The sequence below is a fragment of the Leopardus geoffroyi genome, chromosome B4 (genome assembly GCF_018350155.1).
Source record: "Leopardus geoffroyi isolate Oge1 chromosome B4, O.geoffroyi_Oge1_pat1.0, whole genome shotgun sequence".
Classification (NCBI taxonomy): domain Eukaryota; kingdom Metazoa; phylum Chordata; class Mammalia; order Carnivora; family Felidae; genus Leopardus; species Leopardus geoffroyi.
This window is the reverse complement of record NC_059341.1, coordinates 64,516,712-64,541,737: the sequence shown is the minus strand read 5'-3', so window position 1 is coordinate 64,541,737 and position 25,026 is coordinate 64,516,712. Positions and strand designations below refer to the sequence as shown.

Below are 25,026 nucleotides of genomic sequence, written 5' to 3'. Positions count from 1 at the left end.
GATGGGATCTCTCTGCATTATTTCTTACAACTGTATGTGAATCTACCATTATCTCAAAAAAAAAGTTTAATTAAAAAGAAAAACAATGGGGCGCCTGGGTGGCGCAGTCGGTTAAGCGTCCGACTTCAGCCAGGTCACGATCTCGCCGTCCGTGAGTTCGAGCCCCGCCTCGGGCTCTGGGCTGATGGCTCAGAGCCTGGAGCCTGTTTCCGATTCTGTGTCTCCCTCTCTCTCTGCCCCTCCCCCGTTCATGCTCTGTCTCTCTCTGTCCCAAAAATAAATAAACGTTGAAAAAAAAAATTTTTTTTAATAAATAAAGAAAAAGAAAAAGAAAAAAACAACAGGGGCACCTGGGTGGCTCAGTCAGTTGAGCGTCTTAGCTCAGGTCATGATCTCACAGTTCATGAGTTTGAGCCCTAAATCTGGCTCTCTGCTGTCAGTGATGAACCAGCTTAAGATCTCAGATCCTCTGTCCCTCTTCTCTGCTCCTCCCCCACTCATTCTCTCTCTCTCTCTCTCTCTCTCTCTCTCTCTCTCTCTCTCTCAGAAATAAACATTAGGAAAAAAGAAGAAAAACAACGCACACACAAACACAAAATGAACTTTCCTAGCTATAGGGAAGAAGCGTTCTCTCCACCCCTTGTGTTTCCATACGCAGTAATTTGAACTAGACCAAAACGGTTTTCTAATTGGCTGCTCATTTGTTCCCTGGTGACCTCAAACTTCCTGGAAAACTGAGAATTACTGAGCTTCTCTCCACCCCTCATTTACTCCTCCCTAGGGAAGCTGGGGAGAATAAACAGCTCAGCCCTTCCCCCACCCTCTCTAGTCCAGTGTTTTGCAGACAGCGTGTCAGCTTTCCTCTCCGGGGACTTTATTCCACTGGGAAGACTGTGTTGTTCCACTGTGCCAGTGACTACTGGATAACTCTGGGAAAAGTGTGAGAGTGCCCACTTGGCCGTGTCTTCCAGTCAGCTTTATGAAGCTGATAGTTTGACCTTCATTTGTCTGATTCTGTATCTCTTTCAACTGATTCTGAATTGGAGAGGAAGAAAGGGATGATTTTTTTTTTTTAGGTACTTGGTTCCTGCAAGAAAAGGGGTTTCAGCTGGTCTGAACTCCTACATCAGACCAAGGGACCCTGGGGATATGACCTTAGATTTGCCTTCTTGCCATTCAGCTCTCCAGAAGGTAGCAAAGTAAGATAAACGTGGAATGTTAGCAGGTCAGATTGCACCTGGTTTACAGAAGCATTCATTGTGAAATCTGACTGATGGGTTGCAGCTGCACTGGGAGGCATGTGACTTGGCATTTGCTCCTGAAGAAACTATGTAACAAGCAGGGGATTACACACGGGTAACACGGGGAGGGAACAGATGGAGTGGCTGTCCTAAGGTGAAACTGTCTGCACCAGGTTTGCCCTCATCTCTTGTAACTCAGCCCTGAGGAGTGGAGGAGAGTGGAAGCCACACCTAACCTGTCACCAGGTATTACATAACACATGTAGCAAGTCGTCCACTAAAATTCTAGCACCTGGTCCCTGCTCTTCAGTAACCGGACAAAGTTCTTTGTTAAGTTCATCTAGTTCTTGCAGTCATTCTGGTAGGTTAGCGCATCTATCCCTTGTTCCAACACGGATCTCCATTTTCCTTCCCTTTTTAGAGATGTAAGAAAGCTAACTTACCTTCTCAGATGTCCTTGCCATTAGAGGTGGTCCTATAACTCAGTTCTGGCAAATGAAATGTAAGCTGAATACTATTTCTGGTACCGCCTCTTCCATTTCATGCTTCTTGCCTGGAACACATGCATGATTCTGGAGTCTGACTGGTCATTGCCAAGTATGGTATACAGCAAGACAGAAGGGTCAGTTGGTGGTGGTGTTGAGCTACCATACCAGTCTTGGACCTCCCTTCAACCAGATTTGGGGAGAATGTCCTGGATTGTCCAGTTGGACCCAATGTGATTATAAAAGTCCCTATAAGGGAAAGAGAGAGGTAGAAGGAAGGATCAGAGAAATATGTGACAACGGAAGCAGAGTCAAAGGAATGCTATGTTGCTGGCTTTGGAGGAGGAGGAAGGGGGCGGTGAGGCAAGGAATGTAGGCAACCCCTAGAAGCTGGAAAACGAAACAGCATCTTCCCCTGAGACCAGAAGGAATGCAGCCTTTCTGACACCTTAGTTTTAGCCTAGTGAGGCCTGTGTCAGATTTCTAACCTACCGAACTATAAAACAGTAAATTCTTGTTGTTCAAACCACTAAATATGCAGTAATCTGTTACACTGGCAATAGGAAATGAATACACTATATTAAGACCTTTTAATAACAAATTATGGTTAGACTAAGGAAATTGTTTCCTTTTAGTGTAAGATAACCTCTAGTTTTTAAATCCAGGGCAGGCAAAAAGAGACATAACTTATTTTTTAAGAATAAAAAAATATCCCCAGGAACCTAGGAAAAGATGGATATTTTTATAGCCATGGTAACAAACACCAAAGCTGGTTTTAAAAACTATTTAACTGATAAGTGACAACTTCAGTAAACACACCTCAGGAACAGGAAACATGCTTCTATAACCCAAGTCTCTAAGGCTGATTTTCAGCTACTCCTTCCTCAGTAACCAATACCTCCCCAAACAAAATTTCCCATAAAACCTGTATTTGCTTTGCTCAGTGAGACTGTGTCTGATCAGCATAGCCTTCCCTTACTTAAGTAAACAATAAATGCAGTGTCTAGGTTTCACATTTTGGTTGATGATCTCATCCTTTGAAATATTATACGTTCTTCTTAAGACAAACTTAATTTATCAAGGGTCAAGGAAAACACAAAGTGCCAAGTTTTGATATTGTTAAGTGAAGGTTGTTGGAAAAGCAGTATATAAGAATTTGTTTTCATTATGGGAAGAAATAATTTTATGTGTTTTTTTAATATTTATTTATTTTTGAGAGAGGGAGAGAGAGAGCAAGCACACGAATGGGGAAGGGACAGAGAGAGTGGAAGACAGAGGATCCAAAGTGGGCTTTGCAGAGAGCCCAATGTGGGACTTGAACCCACAAACCGCGAGATCATAACCTGAGCCAACATCAAGAGTTGGACTTTAAACTGACTGAGCCACCGAGGCACCCCTTCTATTTGTTTTTTTTTAAACTCTTGATTTGTTCCTATGTTTACATTTGAAAAACAAAAATCCTAAAACTAAATGAAATCACTCATGATCCCACCATCTTCATTTTCTTAATATTTAAAAACTTACAAGTCCTGATCTGCTTCCTACTAACCCCACCCAACAGAGGTAATTGCTAATAACAATTTTATGTATATCTTCTCAGATGTAAACTTAGGCACAAGGTGTTATAAGAAGGCTATTTTAACCAGTTGCCATGGTGTTGCTAGGATCTTTGGAACGTATTTTATATGGCTAAGTATAGTTTGGTATTTTAGCACGGTTGTGGGCTTCTTAAGAATGGTAGCCATGATACATTCATCTCTCCATAACAAGTTACATTACATAATGGGTTTTCAACAAATATTTATTGAATTGAATTAAGAACTAAATTTCTCTAAATAAGATCCCATTTAATTTCTGGTATAAGAATATAATACTTAGTCCTAAGGCAATATAGACAGATCCTGAGTCCATCTGTGGTGGACTCTTTAGGATCTTAATGTTTAATGTTCTAGGACAGAATTGCTCAAAGAGTAGTCAACTAGTGGTGGTTTATCAAATATTCAAAAAAAGTTGGCCATTTCAGGGGGAAAAAGCAAAGAGGTAATTTTGTTCACACATAGTTCATAAAAGTGAGGTTAAGATTAATTACTTCTTGGGGGCACCTGGGTGGTTCAGTCAGTTAAGCGTCTGAGTTTGGCTCAGGTCATGATCTCATAGTTCGTGGGTTCTAGCCCCAAGTCAGGCTCTGTGCTAACAGCTTAGAGCCTGGAGCCTGCCTGCTTCAGATTCTATGTCCCTCCCCAACCCCACCTCTCCCCCTCCCCCATTCATGCTCTATCACACTCTCAAAAATGAACATTAAAAAAAATTTTTTTAAAGATTCATTACTTATTTTTACAGAAATCCTCTTATATTCTTAGTTCATTATCTTAAAAATAGATTATGATTTTCATGATTCAAAACTGAAAACAGTTGGGGCACCTGGCTGGCTCAGTCGGTAGAGCACATGACTCTTGATCTCAGGGATTGTGAGTTTGAGACCCACCTTGGGTGTAGAGATTACTTAAAACATAAAATTGAAAAAGGTCAAAGGATAAACAGTAAAAAGTCTCACCACAACCACATCCCCTAGCCAATATTGGTCAGTTTGTTATGTATCCTTCCAGAGATACTTTATTTAAAAAAAATTTTTTTTTAATGTTTATTTATTTTTGAGACAGAGAGAGACAGAGCATGAACGGGGGGGGGGGGGGGGGGGGAGGTGTCAGAAAGAGAGAGGGAGACACAGAATCCGAAACAGGCTCCAGGCTCTGAGCTATCAGCACAGAGCCCGACGCGGGGCTCAAACTCACAGACCACGAGACCATGACCTGAGCCAAAGTCAGACGCCTAATCGACTGAGCCACTCAGGAGCCCCCAGAGATATTTTACAACATATAAGAAAACACACTCACACATACACACACCACTGATCATTTTAGACAAGTGGTTTAGGCTATAGTCTTCTGCACCTTACTTGTTACATACATGCAACAGTATGTCTATGGCAGCCTTCCATTTCAGTACACAGAGTAGTCTCATTCTCTTATACAGCTCAGAGAATTCTTGAATGGACATAAAGAAGTTTTCTTTTTTAAACTACTAAGATCTCAATAAATAACTTTGTACAAATGTTAGTTCATACACATTTGAATCTATCTGTAGGACCAATTCCTAGAGACAGAACTGTTGGGTCAAAAGGTATGTGAATTTGTAACTTTTAAAGTTACTGCCAAAATCTCTCTTCATGAGGGCAATTCATCCTCTCATGGAAATTAGAGTGCCTAGTTCCCCATAGGCTCAGCCACACAATACATTATTATCAAATTATTTTCTCTGCTAATCAAACAGTTCAAAAATGATCACTTAGCAGGACATTAACTAGCATTCTATTGTGAAAGAAGTTTACTTTTTTTTTTATGTTTGAATCATTTGTATTACCTTTTCTGTGAATTATCTGGTCATATGATTTGTCCATTTTTTATTGGGTTGTTTTTTCCTTTAGTTATTGTAGGTGCTCTTTTATATTAGGAAAATTATCCCTTTGTGATACAAATATAAAATGAATTTCCTCAAGTAGCCATTACCTTTTGACTTACTTTATGGTAACTCTTCCCCTGCAGAATTTTTTTAAAATGTGACTTGAAAACACTTTATCCCATTCTTTGGTTGTCTTTTCACTTTCTAGGTAATGTTCTGGAAGCACAAAAATTTCTAATTTTAATGAAGTCCAATTTATCTATTTTTTTTTTCTTTTGTTGCTTATGCTTTTGGTGCCATATCTAAGAAACCACTGACTAATGCAAGGTCACAAAGATCTATATCTATGTTTTCTTATAGCTTTAGCCCTTATATCTAGGTATTAATCCGGTTTCAGTTAATTTTTGTGTATAGTGGGTGGTACTTAAGTTCTAAATTCATTTGTTTGTAGATTCCAATTGTCACAGAACTATTCATTAAAGACTATTCTTTCCCCCCATTGAATTGTCTTAACACTCTTATTGAAAATCATTTTACCATAAGTGTATGGGTTTTTTTCTGGACTCTCAGTTCATTCCATTCATCTGTATGTGTATCCTTATGCTAGTACCACATAGCCTTGAATACTGGAGCTTTAAAGTAAGTTTTCAAATGGAGAATTGTGTGTTCGAACTTTGAACTTTTTCTTTTGTTATACATCTGAAAGTCTTTTTTATTGAAAAAATAATTGACATATAATGTTGTATTAGTTTCAGGTGTATAACATGATTTGATATTTATATACAAAATAGTCACCATAATAAGTCGGTCATCATATAAAATTGTAACAGTGTTATTGACTATATTCCCTACACTGTTCATTATATCCCTATATCTTATTTATTTATTTTTTTAATGTTTATTTTTGAGACAGACAGACAGACAGACAGAGTATGAGCGGGGAAGGGGGAGAGAGAGAGGGAGACACAGAATCTGAAGCAGGCTCCAGGCTCTGAGCTGTCAGCACAGAGCCCAATGTGGAGCTCGAACTCATGAGCCACAAGATCATGACTTCAGCTGAAGTCAGATACTTAACCAACTGAGCCACCCAGCCACCCCTATCTTACTTATTTTTATAACTGGAATATTGTGCTTCTTTTTCAAGATGTTTTAGCTCTATAAGGCCCCTTGCCCCTTGAACTTGAGGACCAGCTTCTCCATTTCTGCAAAAAGGCGATTGGAATTTTGACAGGCATTGTATTGTAGGTTAATGTGGGGGAGTAGTGTCATCTTAACATTAGGTATTCCAATCTATAAACATGAGCGTTTGTTCAATTTCCAGTCTTCTTTAATTTCTTTCAATGATGTTTTATTTTTTAACTATGAGCCATTCACTTCTTTTGTTAAATTTATATTAACTTTCTTGTTCTTTTTAATACTATTGTAAATGGAAATATTTTCTTCAATTTTGGATTGTTATTACTAATGCATAAAAATACAATTATTTTTGTATATTGATGCTGTATCTCTGAAATATTGCTATACTCATTTATTAGCCCCCATGGATTTGTAGATTCTCTAGGACTTTCTATATATATAAAACTATGTCATCTGCAGATAGAAATAGTTTTACTTCTTTTTTAATCTAGATGCCTTTTATTTTATTTTCTTACCTAATTGCCTTGGCTGAAACCTCTAGTACAATGTTGAATGGGAGCAGCATACTTATTTCCAATATTTTTTAACTTCTAATTTTTCCCCAAATTATAAAGATAATTGCATTAGCTAGGAAAACGTTGGTGAAAATAGTAGTCATTATTTTTTAAACTTTTTGTTAATGGGAGTGCTTCTAATATTTTTCTATCAAACAGATGCTGTCTTGGGCATTAAAATAGATTTATGTTAAGGTAGTATATTCTATTCTTATTCTTTTATAAACATTTTGATTCAAAAGTAGATTTTAAGTTTTGATCAAATCCTGTTTCAAAGTCTGTAGTTGATATTCTTTGTATCTATTCATAAAATGTATGTCCTAATACTTAATCACCTTTGTATTCCTGAAATAAACCCATTCTGTCATACTGTTCTTTTAAGATATTGCATGATTCCATGTCCTAATATTTTAATTAGTATTATTTCATCAATAAGTGAAATTAATGGGCATTTCCTTTCCTTATAGTCTTTATCAGATTTAGTATCTAAATTATTCTTGTTTCATATAAAGAACTTGGAAGGTCTCTTCTTTCTCTGTGTGCTGGAATACCTTAAATAATTTTGGAATTATCTATCCTTTAAGGTTGCAGTGTAACAGCCTATAAAAAGTGTTTTTTTGTGTGTGTGGGATAGCTCTTTATACTTTCTTTTAAGTAATTAATTTGTTTAGACTTTCAGTTTCTTTTCAGATCTGTTTGGCATATTACAGCTACTTTCTTTTTTTTAAGGTTTATTTATTTATTTTGAGAGCAAGTGAGTGAGAGCATGGGGAGGGGCAGAGAGAGAGAGAGAGAGAGAGAGAGAGAGAGAGAACCCCAAGTAGGCTCCATGCTGTCAGCACAGAGCCCAATGTGGACTCAATCTCATGAACCATGAGATGATAACCTGAGCCAAAACCAAGAGTCAGACGCTTAATTGATTGAGCCACTCAGGCACCCTGGGTATATTATAGTTTCTTAAAACAAACCCATTTTACCTAGAATTTCCAAATTATTGCATCATGTATATTTGTGCTTTTTTTCTTAATTAACATACTTAAAAGTTTTTTTTTTTTTTCAAGCAACCAGCTGTTGGGTTATTTAATTCTACCATTTTTATTTTATAATTAAGTAGTTTCTACTTTTATCTTTTTAATCTTCTCTGTTTTCTAACATTTTTTTTGCTGATCTTTAATTTCATTTGGATGCTTCATTCTTTCTTATTAGTTAATATGGTGAAATATTCTAGCTGCTTTGTAATTTAATGACCTGTGGATAAGACCTACTTTGGAACATTTATAGAGCTATAGTCTAGGATATGTTTGTATCAACATGACCTGATACATATGAAATTTATATCCACTTAAAAAACAAAATCATTTAAGCAACCACTGATAGCCAGTGACAAAACTGGTCAAATTTAATGCTTGACATAACGTTAGTTTGCTAAAGGACAGTTAGACCCTGACCTTTATGCAAACTTTCTGCACTGTAATTGTTTGCTCCGTCTCAGATGCAAACTCCACCCCATGTGCCTAACCACCAACTAAAATTTCCTACCTTGATCTTTCTGCTTTTGCAATATTTGACACAGTTCATTAAGTTCAAGACCCACCCTCCTTGCAATTTTAGTGTCCCTCTTCCTCTTTCTACAGTCACCTGTCCCCTGGTCTGTGCATATAAAAGTTTTGCTTGCCCACGCCTTCTCAGAGATGTTTCTCGCTTAGGTTTTGAGTATCTCCCTATTGCAATAGTCCCCCTTAATAAATACTTGCCTTGCTAATATCCAGACTCATATTTTTGTTTTGACATCGTATGCATTTGAAAGACACTTTGATTTCTAGAATTCCATTGAGTTTTGGATTATAATTTTGTTGCCAGTGATTTTTGCTTATTAAATAGGATATTTATGTATGTAGTAGGTTTTTGAAATCCCCTAGTACAATCCCTAGCTATTCTAACCAAATTGTGATATACTATAAAAATATTTAAAATATTTTCCTCTGAACACTCTTTTAGCAGTAACACATAAATTCTGATATGTAATGTTTTTATTACTGTTTTATCCAAATAGTCTGCAATTCCATTTTTCCCTTGGGCCCAAGAGCTGTTTAACCCAAGATATTTTATTTTCCAAGTGGGGCTTTTGTTTCCTTGTTATGCTATTGCCTTCTAGTTTTCTTGTATTGCTTCTAGAGAAAGTTGTCTGTACTGTTTGGTTTTTGTTTGTTTTTGGAATTTATTAAGGTTTCCTGTTTAATTGGGAAAATATGAGATATATTCTCTGTTTTCAGAATCACAAAATTGATTAATAACTCTACTATATTATGTTATTTAAGTCCATGATATCTTTATTTGTTTCTTTGTATATTTAATCTGTCATGGACTTGGGGGATGAATTGAAGTATCCTGCCATTAATGTGCTTCTGTCTACTTCTCTGTGTAGACCTTAACTTTTGCTTTAAGGACTATGCTTATATTGATGCTATGTCATATGTACATAGATATCCCTAACTCTTTTTTTTTTTTTTTTAATCTTTATTTATTTTTGAGAGAGAGACAGAACATGAGCAGGAGAGGAGCAGAGAGAGAGAGGGAGACACAGAATCCAAAACAGACTCCAGGCCCTGAGCTGTCAACACAGCCTGACGTGAGGCTCGAACTCACGAACCTTGAGATCATGACCTGAGCTGAAGTCGGACACCCAACTGACTGAGCCACCCAGGCGCCCCTAGGTATCCCTAATTCTTATCTCTGTGAATTGCACCCTTTTGCATATGAAGTGTCTTGTCTTATTTAATGTTTTTCTTTCAGTTTTAAGTTTCTCTTTCTTTACAGTGTAGAATTACTTTTATTTTGTATACAATCTGACTCTTCCCTTTTACTGGATGAGTTTAACTCATTTATAATTATTACAATTATTTACAATTATATTATAATTATAATTATTACAATTATTTAGTCATAAGAATGCCATGACTGTTTAGTTGTTATATTGTGATATCATTCATGCTTTTAAGGTTAAAAAATTATTTCCTGTGTGGTATTTTGCTTGGTTATACATGCAATTCTTTTTTTTTTTTTTTCAATATATGAAGTTTATTGTCAAATTGGTTTCCATACAACACCCAGTGCTCATCCCAAAAGGTGCCCTCCTCAATACCCATCACCCACCCTCCCCTCCCTCCCACCCCCCATCAACCCTCAGTTTGTTCTCAGTTTTGAAGAGTCTCTTATGCTTTGGCTCTCTTCCACTCTAACCTTTTTTTTTTTTTTTTTCCTTCCCCTCCCCCATGGGTTTCTGTTAAGTTTCTCAGGATCCACATAAGAGTGAAACCATATGGTATCTGTCTTTCTCTGTATGGCTTATTTCACTTAGCATCACACTCTCCAGTTCCATCCATGTTGCTACAAAGGGCCATATTTCATTCTTTCTCATTGCCACGTAGTACTCCATTGTGTATATAAACCATAATTTTTTTATCCATTCATCAGTTGATGGACATTTAGGCTCTTTCCATAATTTGGCTATTGTTGAGAGTGCTGCTATAAACATTGGGGTACAAGTGCCCCTATGACATGCAATTCTTCTGATAATTATGACTTGGTATTTTTGTCAATGTCTAATCTTCTTTCTTTAGACAGGATTATAAATGCCCAATTTTAAGCAACAATTAATTAGTAGTTTGCCTCATCATTCCACCTCCCTTTCTTCTCCATAACTTCCCAATTTTAGTTATATTATCTTTCTTAATGTTTACCTTTGTTTAGTAAATATAATACCCATATTTGTTTTTTAGTTTTAATCCTATTTATCAGCAATCCTTAATGTTACCTACCTTATGCTTTCTAGTTATCTATTGTTTGATAAAAAATTGTTCACTGGCAGAATCTTCAAATGAGTCAACAGAAACATTATCCCTAGGATCTTGTGTTTTCAGAACTGTTTACCTTTATACTTCAGCAACAGTTTGACTGGATATATAATTCCTGGGTCACATCTCTTTCCTTGAGGATTTTACCTGTATTGCTCTATCTACAATGTCTTCTAGGAATGAATATTGTGGAAAAATGTGAAGTCAGCCTGTTTTCCTCATTATAAGTGATTTATTTTCTTTCACTTTCAAAGAATGCTAATTTTTGAAATCTAAGAATTTTATGAGGACATATGTTGGTATTGACCATGTGGGACTATTTTTGTAAAATAGTATTTGCCCTTTTATATTTTCAGACTCAAGTATCTTTTTATTTCTGTGATTTTTTTCTTGAATTAGATTTTTAATTTTTTCCCTTTGCTTTTAAGATCTGTGGATTTATGGTTTTTCATCAGTTCTAGAAAAAAATTCACAGCCATTATCTCTATATATTGCTTCTCCTCCTTTCTCATTCTTTCTATGTAGAACTCTAAGTGTTAGATCTTATCATTCCAACTTCCATATCTTCTAACCTTTTTTTTTTATTCACATTTTCCATTTCCTTGTTTCTCTTTACTACATTCTGGATCAGATCTTCAGACAGATCTTCTGGTTCATAAACTCCCACTTGAGTTATCTAGTTAATCTCTTCACAGTTTATTATTTGTTTGCTTATTTGTTTTTGCTGCCAACAATTGTATTTTTTATTTCTGGTTTCTTTTGAATTGTTCCCAAAATGTTTCTGTTCATTCCTGGATGTTTTTAATTGAATGATCACTTTTTTTTTTCTTTTTTTTTTTTTTTTTTTTTTTTTTTAAATTTTTTTTTCAACGTTTATTTATTTTTGGGACAGAGAGAGACAGAGCATGAACGGGGGAGGGGCAGAGAGAGAGGGAGACACAGAATCGGAAACAGGCTCCAGGCTCTGAGCCATCAGCCCAGAGCCCGACGCGGGGCTCGAACTCACGGACCGCGAGATCGTGACCTGGCTGAAGTCGGACGCTTAACCGACTGCGCCACCCAGGCGCCCCTGAATGATCACTTTTTAAATTACATGCTTTATTTAAACAGTTCACACAGCTGCTTTTTTAAAAATGTTTTATTTTTGAGAGAGCACGTGCACACAAGAACAGGGGAAGGGCAGAGAGAGGGGGACAGAGGATCTGAAGCAGGCTCTGTGCTGACAGCAGAGAGCCGATGCAGGGCTCAAACTCATGACCGTGAGATCATGACCTGAGCTGAAGTCAGATGCTTAAAGGACTGAGCCACCCAGGTGCCCCTCAAAAATATATAAATACATATATTTTATTTATACATATTTATATATGTTTTATTTATACATATGTTTTATTTATACATGTTATATATATATATATATATATATATATATATATATATATATAATTCCAATACTTGAAATCTTTGGGGAATCTAAATTGATAGTTTGTTTCTGCTGACTCTTACTCATGGTTATTGCCTTCTTGTGTATTTGGTAATCTTGTTTCTGAGTTCAGTGCTTAGTCATAATCTGTGGGAATCCTCTGAACTGAACTTGGAGAGCTCTCCTCCAGATAATGTTTGTTTCTATTTCTGTCAGCAGCCAAGACCACTTCAGTCTTCCTTGGGTTTTGGCTTAAGAGTGTCCCAGGTTCAGCTTGTCCACATAGCTGCCATTCCAAGGGTTGGTACGCACAACAACTGTGTTGCTATAGGAACACTTCCTCAGGCCTACACGGTTCTTCCTGGCTTCCTGCCCATTCAGGCAGCTTCCTGTTACTCTGGCTATCTACTGTTTTCCGAACCAACAAGAATTTTGCTTATGACCCAGTATTTTGCTTGACCTTAACTTTTCCCCAGCAAATGGAGATAGGCCATATAGGGATATTCACAGTGCAGTCTCTTCTCCCCAAGTGTCACAGACAAAGACTGTTTTCTGAAGGTACAACTTGTCTATGTGATACATATGTTGCTGCACTTTCTCTGATTCTTGAAGCCATGTGGATCCAGGGAAGCTCCTACAACCAACCTGTGAATTGCATTCCTGCCTTTGAAATGAAAGATTTAGGCTCTATACAAGAGATTTAAGCTATGTCCTTAACTTTTAAGTAGTATATTTTGCTATTTAATCCTAACCCTGACCCCAATCCAATCTGAAACCCTAAATCTAATAAGATCTTTCTAAAATCTGCACTCTTAACAACCTCCCATACTCTCACTCCCATCCACTTATTTTGTAACTTAAGGATTTGCCTCATAGTTTTTCTTATTCTGTTCTTTACTTTTGAGTGATTTACCCCCCAAAAGGACAAATACTAACTTTATACTACTGTCTTCAAATAATAAGAAGTCCTGCTACATTCTTTGTGATTATACCATTTTTGGCATACCACATGAACTATAAGAACTGTGTTTGGCAATTTGTCTCCACTAATATTCAGTTATCAGGTGCAGTTCATCTCGATTTAAAATATTTTCACACTTTAAGTTTTGTGTGGTTACTATTGTGTGGTCTTATATCTCCAATGTTTAAATAAATGTTATCAAGAAATTGGGAAGCACTAAAGCAAAAATCTAATGATAAAAATAGCAATGTAAATATTAAAGTTCATAATGGCATAAATATAAAAAATGAACAGGATGCCCATTTTTAGAAGGAGACCAATGTGGTAATTTCACAGAAACAAGTAAAAAAATATATGGATAGAAGTGTAAGGGTGAATATCTGAAAATCAGCAATGCAGTTATTTTTTTTGACACTGTGCTATCTATCTTCTAAGAAACTTTGTCAGGTTTTGGCATGAAGTTAATGATGCCTTCATTTCAATTTCTAGCATAACATTGTGACCTCCGGTAAACCAATTAAATTTTTTACTACTACAACAAAACAATTTAGTACAGAATTTAATAATTATTTTTGCTAAAGTCAGAAACAGACCAAAACTACCAATATTTCATTCAGAGCTGCATTCCTTATTTACTAAACCAGGTGGTTCTCACTGTTGTCAAAAGGTTTGTAAAAGCCAGCTAGAAAGTTCTTGAAAATATGCTCAGAGAAAGCAAAACAAGCTGCTGGCAAAATTCCATGTCAGTGCATTTGGCATCATATAATGTCAATGGCATTTAATGTGAAAGAGGAATTACTGCTCTGTGTTCATGCTAGCAAATATTCTATTTAGAGTTGTATGATGCCACTAATCACAAATGTCTAGAAAATGAGTCAGTTCTAGGCATATATGTGGTATAAGGAGAAGTATTAGAGGACTTTTTGTTCTGCTCATTATTAAAATCCAGTGCTTAAGGAGAACTCTTTTTTTTTTTTTTTTTTTAAGATTATCACTATTTTGTAACTTGGACTGGAAAGGGTATGATGGATTTAGTTCTGATACCAGCTAGCTACATGTAAGAAGGCATACGTGCACTGCCTTATAAAGAATTGGTGGTCAACAATATGTCTCTTGATATTTTTTGAGACAAACCGTAAAAAAGAAGAAAGTGAACAAACTAAATGGTGGCCCCTGAGCATTCAACTCCCCACTGTGGCTGGGTAAAGTCAATCAGGCTTTTGCCTGCTTCCTCCACAAAATATCCCTTATCAAACCTGCCACCCATCTTCACCTTGCCAAATCTAATGATTTGTTCTCCATCTAAATCATAATTGATCTCTGAGCAGTATCTCTTTGAAACACTTTCCTCTCTAAGATTTCCTAAAGCCACACTCTTCTGTTCCCCTCCCTTCTCACTGGCTGCTCCTTTTCAATATCCTTTTGAGGACCCACCCCTTCCTCTGTCTGGCTTTTAATTATGAACACTCTATCCTGAGTCCCTGGTGCTCTCCACTGTCTCCCTACATAATGTTTGCATTACTACTGTCAAAGCTCTTTGATAATATCAGATTCTTTTTTTCTACTTTTAACAATCTGGTGGCTTATATGGGTATTTGTGTGTGTGTGTGGTTTTAGCATATTTTCCTGGTTGATTAATGAGACTGAACATTTTTTACATGTTTATTGACCATCTGGATTTCCTCTTTGGGGAAACTGGTGACTCAGGTATTTTGCTGATTTTCCAATTGCATTTTTTGGCTTTTATCATATTTATCTTGTGGGAGTACTTTTTATACTCTAGATACTAGTCTTCTTCAGTTACTCATGTTGCAGGTATTTTACCCAAATTTATGGCTCTAAATTGATCTGTTTAAAATGCCTTCCAGGTCTTGTCATGTCCTTGTTTCAAGACTTCCAGTGGCTCCCAACTGCAGTTAGCTGTCAAGGCCCTAAATGATCCAGTCCCGCCTATCTCTCTGTCCCTGAACTCCAGCAACACTGGCCTTCTTTTTGTTCCTCAGTTATGTTTAGGAGATAGACTTGAGCTCCCTCTCTTGCACAGCTTTGGACAAATGCCAGTTCTTAGTAAATGCTCATTTGCACCTCTGCAGAGTGTTAGAAAAGGCCCAGCTGCAAGGTGCAAAGCACTGGCTCTGATAAAAATGCTTTCTTTTTGTATAGAATTGTTGAATCAGTGCATTTTACACCTGAAACTAATACAACATTGTATGTCAACTATATTTCAATAATTTAAAAAAAATTTTTTTTCAGATTCTCATGCTGCCATTTATTAAACACAAAGAACAGTTATATAACACTTGTATCAGCTTCCTCATCTGTACAAGGCACTGTACTCCTATCAATGGTGAGCACAGTGTTTTCAAAAAAAATTTTTTTTAACTTCTTTTATTTTTTTTAATTTACATCCAAATTAGTTAGCATATAGTGCAACAATGATTTCAGGAGTAGATTCCTTAGTGCCCCTTACCCATTTAGCCCATCCCCCCTCCCACAACCCATCCCGTAACCCTCAGTTTGTTCTCCATATTTATGAGTCTCTTCTGTTTTGTCCCCCTCCCTGTTTTTATATTATTTTTGTTTCCCTTCCCTTTTATGTTCATCTGTTTTGTCTCTTAAAGTCCTCATATGAGTGAAGTCAAACGATTTTTGTCTTTCTCTGACGGACTCATTTCACTTAGCATAATACCCTCCAGTTCCATCCACGTAGTTGCAAATGGCAAGACTTCATTCTTTTTGATTGCCAACTAATACTCCATTGTGTACATATATATACCACATCTTCTTTATCCATTCATCCATCAGTGGACATTTGGGCTCTTTCCATACTTTGGCTATTGTCAATAGTGCTGCTATAAACATTGGGGTGCATGTGTCCCTTCGAAACAGCACACCTGAACCCCTTGGATAAATGCTTAGTAGTGCAATTGCTGGGTTGTAGGGTAGTTCTATTTTTAACTTTTTGAGGAACCTCCATACTGTTTTCCAGAGTGGCTGTACCAGCTTGCATTCCCATTTAAAACTTTTTTTTTAATGTTTATTTATTGTTGAGAGAAACAGAGCAGGAGTTGGGGAGGGGCAGAGAGAGAGAAGACACAGAATCAGAAGCAGGCTCCAGACTCTAAGCTGTCAGCACAGAGTCCAATGCAGGGCTCGAACTCACGAACCATGAGATCATGACCCAAGCCGAAGTCGGACACTCAACCAACTGAGCCACCCAGGCGTCCCTATATTTCAATAATGTTAAAGTGATCTTTTAAACATGTTTTCTTATAATTGTGTTAGGACCAAAAAAAACAAAAACAAAAACAAACAAACAAAAACTAATCCCTGAACAGCAAAAATAATCTCAGCCACAAAAGAGAAAGACAGAAACTAAGCTGGGTAATATCTATCATTGAAGCTTGTATCCAATGGAAAATGATCATCTGAATTAGTAGACCAGATGTTACATGTAAGGAGAATGTAACATCTCCTTCTATAAGCCACAGAAGAAGCCCTTTGGATGAGACAAGATCCCACCTACTAGTGGCTGCAGGTCTGTTGGAGGCCATCCATGCTGAGTGGCTTGAAGCCTAGGAAAACTGCATTCTTGGGGGAAAAAAAAAAAAAAAAAACACCAACAGGGAATAACACATCTGAAAATACAGGGTATTTCTCTACCTTTTATTAAAAGTTCTGACACAGCTTTTCCAGCCCATGGGTCCTGTCCCCACGCTTTAATAAAATCACCTTTTTGCACCAAAAAACATAATAATAATAAAATAAAAGTTCTGAAATTCAGTTTCATACCCTTTGTTAATGAATGAATTATAACTAAAGTTTGCTATGAGAATTCTCCACTGAATCTGGCCCAGTGAATCAAACAATTTTTGTGATTCATACCAAGTTTGTCTAGTCATAGGCCATATAATTCACCCACTTGAGGTATATAATTTAACACATTTTAGTATATTCACAGAATTGTACAAAAATCACCACAATCAATTTCAGAACATTTTCATCACCCCAAAAAGAAACCCTATACTCAGTGCTAGTCCCCAGATTTCCTAAGACTAACAACTACTTCTTGACAAGACTCAAACAAGCATTACCATCTCTAGGGAGGTCACATTACCCTTTCTAATTATTCCCTGCCTCTTTGGATGACAGTGTTTGTTGCTTATGGTCATTCCCTCTCTCTTTAACAGAATCATCATTTTGTTCATGTATCCAATACCTACATGCTACAAGGGTGGTCAGGCCCATGTCCAACCCCAAGGGATAAATCATGACTGATCTACATCAAAGATGATGTCTCGGGGCGCCTGGGTGGCGCAGTCGGTTAAGCGTCCGACTTCAGCCAGGTCACGATCTTGCGGTCCGTGAGTTCGAGCCCCGCGTCGGGCTCTGGGCTGATGGCTCAGAGCCTGGAGCCTGTTTCCGATTCTGTGTCTCCCTCTCTCTCTGCCCCTCCCCCATTCATGCTCTGTCTCTCTCTGTCCCAAAAATAAATAAACGTTGAAAAAAAAAAAAAATTAAAAAAAAAAAAAAAAAGATGATGTCTCATTCCCCTTGGCAAGGATGGTTTAGTAAGGATAGAGCTGGAGGGTTCTTCTAGGCAAAGATTTCTATGCCCTTAAAAGAGAGATGTGAGAAAAAACAGATTTTCCCTGCCTACACCTTAGTGCAAGGAGGTATTGCTTAGACCTGTAGAATCATCTTACAAGCGTGAGAAGAAAACCTGAGAGTCACAGAGATGCTGAGCTGGAGCCATGGTGTCATCGAGCCACCGAATAACCAACTGTGGAACAATCCTACTCTGAGTTTTCTCATGACATAAAACTCTTAACGTTCACGCCATTCTGAATTGGGTTTTCAGCCAAATATATCCTACCTAATAACCTGTTACATTGTCCTCTTTTGTCTTCTTCTTAGCACTTAACATTCTTTGCAATATCTTACTTGTTTATTGCTTGCCTCCATCAATCAGAACATGAGCTCTTTAACATCTTGTTTGCTCTGCACCTAAAGCATCTTAAATAGTACCTAGTATCTAGTCAATAGCCAATAATTATCAGTTGAAAATGAATGGATGAACAATGCCTTGATTTCTCTCTTTCCCTCATTTCCAATACTTCAGCAAGTCTATTGGTTAAGCCCTCAAAATATATCCAAATTTGACTATTCTGACATGCCTGGGACTATCAACAGTGAGTGTCCAGGTTGAAAGTGTTTTACCCTCCTGTTCACCTGGTAATCTCCTTACTCCTTTTCCTGTTTTCATTGATTCCATGTTTACTGAGGTGCATGCAGGGCACTGGACTGCCCTCATGAACCCATAGTCTAGTGGAGGAAGTAGAGAGAGATCCTGTACAGGTCATAACTGCATAAGAAATAGGGGATGCAGGGGTGCTGGGTGGCTCAGCCAGTTAAGCAATCCGATTCTTGATTTCGGCTCAGACCACGGTCTCACCGTTCATGAGTTCAAGCTCTGCACTAACAGTGTGGAGCCTGCTTGGGATTCTCCCTCTCCCTCTCTCTCTGCCCTTCCCTCACTCGCATGTGCTCTCTCTCTCTAAATAAATAAATAAACAAACTTAAAAAAATATAGGGGATGCAAAGGTAGGTATGGTGATCTGAGCAGGTAGAGACCTGTAGTCCCCATTCACATTGCACAGAAGACTAGGCAAAAAACAAGGAGCCACTCCTCTGTGCTCTGCACAGGGATGAAGGTGAGGTTTTGTATTGGGGTTGGGAGCATTTCCTTTGTGTATATAAGAAAAGGTCAGGCACAACTTACATATGTTCTTCCCCTTTCCAAATGACATTAAAAACAAAAATAATCCTTCAGTCTAAAGTACACTTGTCATACCTCTCCTCTCACATATTTAGGTGGGAGGGATCAGCTAGCCCATCTGAGAGATCAAGAAATTGAGACTCAGGGTTGCCTGGGTGGCTCAGTTGGTTAGGTGTCCAACTCTTGATCTCAGTTCAGGTCTCCAAGTTCCTGAGATTGAGTCTGTATCAAGCTCTGTGCTGACAGTGGAGCCTACTTAGGGTTCTCTCTCTACCTCTCTCTTCCCCTCCCCAACTCATGCACTCATGCACCTGCACACTGTCTCACTCTCAAAATAAAAAACTTAAAAAATAATAATAAAATTAAAAAAAAAAAGAAATTGAGACTCAGCAAGAAGCCATTTCCCTAGGGTTGTGCACCTCTTCAGCAGTAAGGCCACAAGCAGACCCTATGTCTTTTCACTCACAAGCAATTCACATTATAGCTCGCTGAACACCCAGCCCAAACCTCCCCAGAACAGGGGCTCAATAAACAGAAGTTATTCCCCCAACTCTCTTTCTGGTCTCCGCTAAGAAGCCCTCCTGTTAGAAATGGAGAAACTTGAGAAGCAACTTGCAAGGAATAACAGCAGAGAGGCTGACCTGTCCCAGGAACTCTGATTCTAATCATAATAATAGTCAATCATAGTTTATGGAGTACTTCTTATGTGCTAAATCCTGTTCCAAAACCCTTAACACAGTATATTTTTCCATCGCCCAGCAACCCTATAAGGTTATATGGTACAAGTCTAAGATCTCTTATCTTAATTTGGAAGCCCAAAAGACCCTGAAAACCAACAGACTTTTCCTATATTTGCTGCCCAAACTCTCCTGGTAGCAAAATTTGTCCTGAACAGATGTGAGGCTATTTAGATTACTTATAATGTTTTTTATTTAAAAAATTAAAAATCAGGAAAAAAGTATGAATATCCATAACTTTATTAGTTTTCTATTGCTATGGAACAATATTACTATAAATTTAGTGACTTAGACCAACACATTTACTATCTCTAAGTTTTAAATTTTTTTTATTTTATTAAAAAAGTTTTTTTTTTTTTTTACATTTATTTGTTTTTTGAGAGACAGAGAGAGAGAGAGAGCACAAGTTGGGGAGGGGCAAAGAGAGAAGAGACACAGAATCCGAAGCAGGCTCCAGGCTGCGAGCTGTCAGCACAGAGCCTGATGCAGGGCTCGAACTCATAAGCTGTGAGATCATGACCTGAGCTGAAGTCGGATGCTTAACCGACTGAGCGACCCAGGCGCCCCTAATTTTTTTTTTAATGTTTATTTATTTTTGAGAGATGGAGGAAGACAGAGTGTGAGTGGGGGAGGGTCAGAGAGAGAGGGAGTACCAGAATCTAAAGCAGGGTCCAGGCTCTGAGCTGTCAGCATAGAGGCCCACACGGGGCTTAAACTCACCAACCGCGAGATCACGACCTGAGCCCAAGTTAGACACTTAACCGACTAAACCACCCAGGTGCCCCTACTATCTCTAAGTTTCCATTGGTCAGGAGTCCAAGCTGGGTTCTCTGCTGAGGATCTCACAAGGCTTCTATCAAGGTCAGCTGGGGCTGCAGTTTCTACTGGGTTCAAACAGGGAAGGATCCACTTCCAAGTTTACTCATGTTATTGGCAGAATTCAGTTCCCTGAGGTAGGTGGTAGGACTGAGGGCTTCAGTTTGGGGTGTGTGTGTGTGTGTGTGTGTGTGTTTTGTTTTGTTTTGTTTGCTGCCTGTAAGTCGGAGGCTGCCCTCAGCTTAGAAGTCATATTCATTGCTGTGTGGCATCCCCTACCATGGCCATTTGCTTCCTCAAAGCCAGCAAGGATGAGTGGTAGGGAGAAGAAAAGACGGGAGACTGACACTCCAGCAAGACGGATACTACAATCCTATGTAATGTAATCACATAATCATGCACTTGCAATCATATACATCTTATTATCTTTGCCATATTCTTTCAGTTAGAAGCAAGTCATAGGTCCTACCCACACTTGAAGGGACAGGATCATATAAGGGAGTAAACACCAGGAAGTGGAGAGTGTGGGGTCACTTTAAGAGTCTGTCCACCATAATACCTTTCAATGCAGAAATATTAATGTTTGATTTGCCCTAGAGCCCCGTGAGGGTGTCTCATAATATCTGGTATATGTACCATGACAGCATTCTAAAATCTTAAAATTTAGAAATTCTCAGATATATCTGTCCTCATGGATTTTGGATAAGATACTATATTACTATCCTCATTTTACAAGTGAAGAAACTGAATTACCAAGGAGTTAAGTGACTCAATTTAAGGAAAACTCAACTTCCGTGTGTTTCTCCTCTAGTCTCAATATTCTGCTACTATGTATCTTCCTTAACTTATGATGGGATTACACCTTGATAAAGCTACATGTGCTGAAAATACCATGTCAAAAATGAATTTAATACACCTAAACTACTGAGCATCATAGCTTAGCTTAGCCTACTTATTATTATTTTAATGTTTATTTATTTTGTGTGAGAGAGAGAATGCAGGGGAGGGGGAGAGAGGGAGAGGGAGAGGGAGAAGGAGAGGGAGAGGGAGAAGGAGAGGGAGAGGGAGAGAGAGAGAGAGAGAGAGAGAGAGAGAGAGAGAGAGAATCCCATGCAGGCTCTGTGCTGACAGCACAGAGCCTAATACGGGGCTCAATCCTATGAACTTTGAGATCATGACCTGAGCTGAAATCAAGAGTCAAACGCTCAACTGACTGAGCCACCCAGGCGCCCCCGAGCCTAGCCTACCTTAAACATGGTCAGATCACTTACATTGGGCAAATCATCTAACACAAAGCCTGTTCTATAATGAAGTGTTGAATATCTATGTAATTTATTGAATACTGTACTGAAAGTGAAAAACAGAATGGTTATAAGTGTATTGGTTGTTTACCTTTGCAATCATGGCTGGCTAGAAGCTGTGGCTCATTGCCACTACCCACATCACAAAAGAGGATCCTGCCACATATCGCTAGCCTGGGAAAAGAACAAAATTCAAAATTTGAAGTACAGTTTATACTGAATGCATATTGCTCTCATACCACCATAAAGTCAAAAAATCATCAGTTAAACACTGTAAGTTGGGGACCATCTGCACACTACTTTACTTCTGACAGCAGATGTGTGAGTTTTCTTCACATCAAGCAATTCTGCAGCACCAGCTGGGTGTCCTACAATTTCACTCAGATCTGACACTATCTACCTGGGGATAGCACCGGATCTCACAAGTTAAAGGCTCACAAATCCCCTCCCACACTCACATATGATGCCAGTCACAAGTCCAGGTTGTCACCTGTGTTTCTGACCTCCTGGCTCTAAATTGGAAATTCCACGAACCCCTTCTCCAGTTTAATTACTTTGCTAAAGCAGCTCACAGAAGTCAGGAAAACATTTTACTTATTAGATTACCAATTTATTATTAAGAAATGTAACTCAGGAACAGCCATATGTAAGAAATGCATAGGGCAGGTTTTGGGAGAAGGAGCATGGAGCTTCCATGTTCTCTCTGGGTGCAACACCCTCCCCAAATCTCCACGTGTTTGCCAACCCAGGAAGCTCTCCAAACCTGTTCTTTTGAGTTTTTATGGAGGCTTCATACACAGGCATGATAGACTTAATCATTGGCCACTGGTGACCTCCAGCCCTTCTCCCCTCCCCAGAGATGGGGGGTGGGACTAAAAATTCCAACCTTCTAATCCAGTAGCTTCCCCTGGCAACCAGCCCCCATCCTTAGAGCCTTTTCAAAAGTTACCACATTAACATAAACTCAGGTGTGGTTGAAAGGGCCTTGTTATGAATAACAAGACACTCCTTTCACCTTTAAGGATCTGGAGCTATGTCAGGAACAAAGGACAAAAGACCAAATATTATAACAAAGGCTACTCCCATTGCTCTTAAGAAATTCCAAGGGTTAGGGCATCTGGGTGGCTTCGCAGGTTAAGCACAGGACTCTTGATTTCTGCTCAGATCGTGATCTCACAGTTCCTGAGTTTCAGCCCCAAATCAGGCTCTTCAGAGACTGCTTGGGATTCTCTCTCTCCCTCTTTCTCTGCCCCTCCCACATGCACGTACATTCTCTTTCTCTAAATAAATAATGTAAAAAAAAAAATTCCAAGGGTTTTAGGAGCTCTGCCAGAAACAAGATGAAGACCAAATATATGTGTCCTATTGATGAGGAAGCTTGCGGCAAACTGAGGGCAAAGTACAAGTTAGCCCACACCCCCTCCCGAAGTAGGAAATATATGATATTCCTTGGACACTCCCAGCCACACCAAAACAGGAAAGGACAAGAAAACAAAAACAAAAACAAAAACAAAAACAAAAACAAATGGTTAAACTGATAAGAGTCTCCACCAGTTTACCAGAAAAAGGCAACCTCATCACAGCCTAACATCCAGGAACTCCCTACTGTCTTAATGTTAATGACTTGAGAGAGAGAAGAGGGGGGGCGGGGAACCTTACCTTGATAATAGCTAGGCCTCCAGTAAGTCTTTAGTATATGGAAGTCTCTTTGGAAACTCCCTCTTGACTTTATCTCCCCTCTTAACTTCATCTCCCCCAACTCCATAAAATGGTCACGCCCCACAACCCCAGTGCAGCTCTTCCTGCCCATGGGTCCTGCCCCCATGCTTTAATAATCACCTTTTTTGCCCCCTAAGATGTCTTCAAGAATTATTTCTGGGCCATCGGCTCCAGACCTCATGAACCACCCATCACCCCAAAACTTCACCATTGTTACAAATCACATTACATTCACCGTGGAAAAAATAAGCGTTCCAACTCTGAGGTTACAGCCCAAGCTCTTCCCATGCAGGCTTCATGGCTCTGAGATTTAACAGTCTCAGATTCTAAATGCTCTCATCAACACCATGACCCCAACCCAGAATTGAAATCCCAGAAGTCCCAGGCATGAAGGTCCTATGGATGTTCATGCTCACTATCACCACAGTTCTTCTCTTTCTCTGGGGCACCTTCCACCTGGCTCCTTCAATCCTTTGAACTTTACCAAGCACATTTTTTGCTTCAGAGCCTTTCTTTTCCTTCTGTCCCCAGATTCCTTCATGGTTAGCTCCTTTCATCCTTCAAGTCTGTTAAACTAATTAAACAAGGAGGCCATTAGACTGAGGTGGCTCTAATGCCATGGTGGCCTACGTATACAAGCCAAAATCTAAGCCTGTAAATGCCTCAAGGTTCCAATATCAAAACACTAAGGATAACCAATCACAAAAAGCCAACTAGACTTTAATATATAGCCAATCAAATAATTTCCTTTCTTTGCTTCTGCACTTTCTCTATACAAGTCTTTCTTCTGAATTGTTGGCTCAGCACTCATAACTACTTTCGGTTTGGCACTGCCCAATTCCAATCCATCTTTGCTCAAATAAAATTTTTAATACCCCTCAGTTTATCTTTTAACAAATCTCAGCAAAAATGTTACAGCCTTAAAGATGCCTTCCTTGACCACCAGAGTAAAACTAATCCCTCTCTTTCTGTCTCTCCCCCTTCTCCCCCATCTCTCCCCCATTCTATCTTTATAGTTCTTTATAGCCCTTATCTCCATATATTGCTGTGTTTGTGTGCCTGTTTTGTAGCTCTCACACTAATGTGTAAACTCCAAGAGAGACATTTGTTTACTGATAAACTGCCTGGCAAATAATAGGTATTAAACAGTTATTTGAATAAATGTAATTAATGGGCTTTTAAAGTCTATCTGACAGAAATAACAGGCACTAGATTCTATTGCAAATGACTAATAAATGTGGGTTACGAATTGTATAGTTTTATAAAAATAATGAAGCTAACTAGGAAAAGGCAACACTTAAGCTGCTGTTGCACTGGCTCTCAGCATCATGATTAAAGACCACGATTGCCATCCCTCTCACTGTTATAAAACTACAACAATTATTACTTCGGCTCAGACTAAGCTATTACTTATTAATTTTCAAAATGTTTGTGATATTTAATTATTTTATATAAAAATCAGTGGCTTATGAATCCGTTATTTTCCACTCTATCCTTCTCTACTTTGGGCTCTAAGAGGCTGACTTTTGTAGACTGCACCTCTAATTTCTGGGTGTGTTGAAA

General features: G+C 38.4%; 1 long non-coding RNA gene across 4 annotated transcripts in view; it reads right to left on the bottom strand.

Annotated features, from left to right (window-relative positions):
- Positions 1–1,530: 1,530 nt before the first annotated feature.
- Positions 1,531–25,026, bottom strand: part of LOC123591287 — a 32,334-nt gene continuing 8,838 nt past the window's right edge. Inside the window, exons 4-5 of one of the 4 annotated variants that reach the window (XR_006709208.1) lie at positions 21,836–21,918; positions 1,531–1,975 (exon numbers count right to left, since the gene is read on the bottom strand). This is a non-coding gene — a long non-coding RNA (uncharacterized LOC123591287). Of the gene's footprint in view, positions 1,976–16,088; positions 16,134–16,251; positions 16,703–21,668; positions 21,919–25,026 lie in introns of those variants that run through there. The other 3 variants (XR_006709207.1, XR_006709206.1, XR_006709205.1) reach the window with 3 other exon arrangements.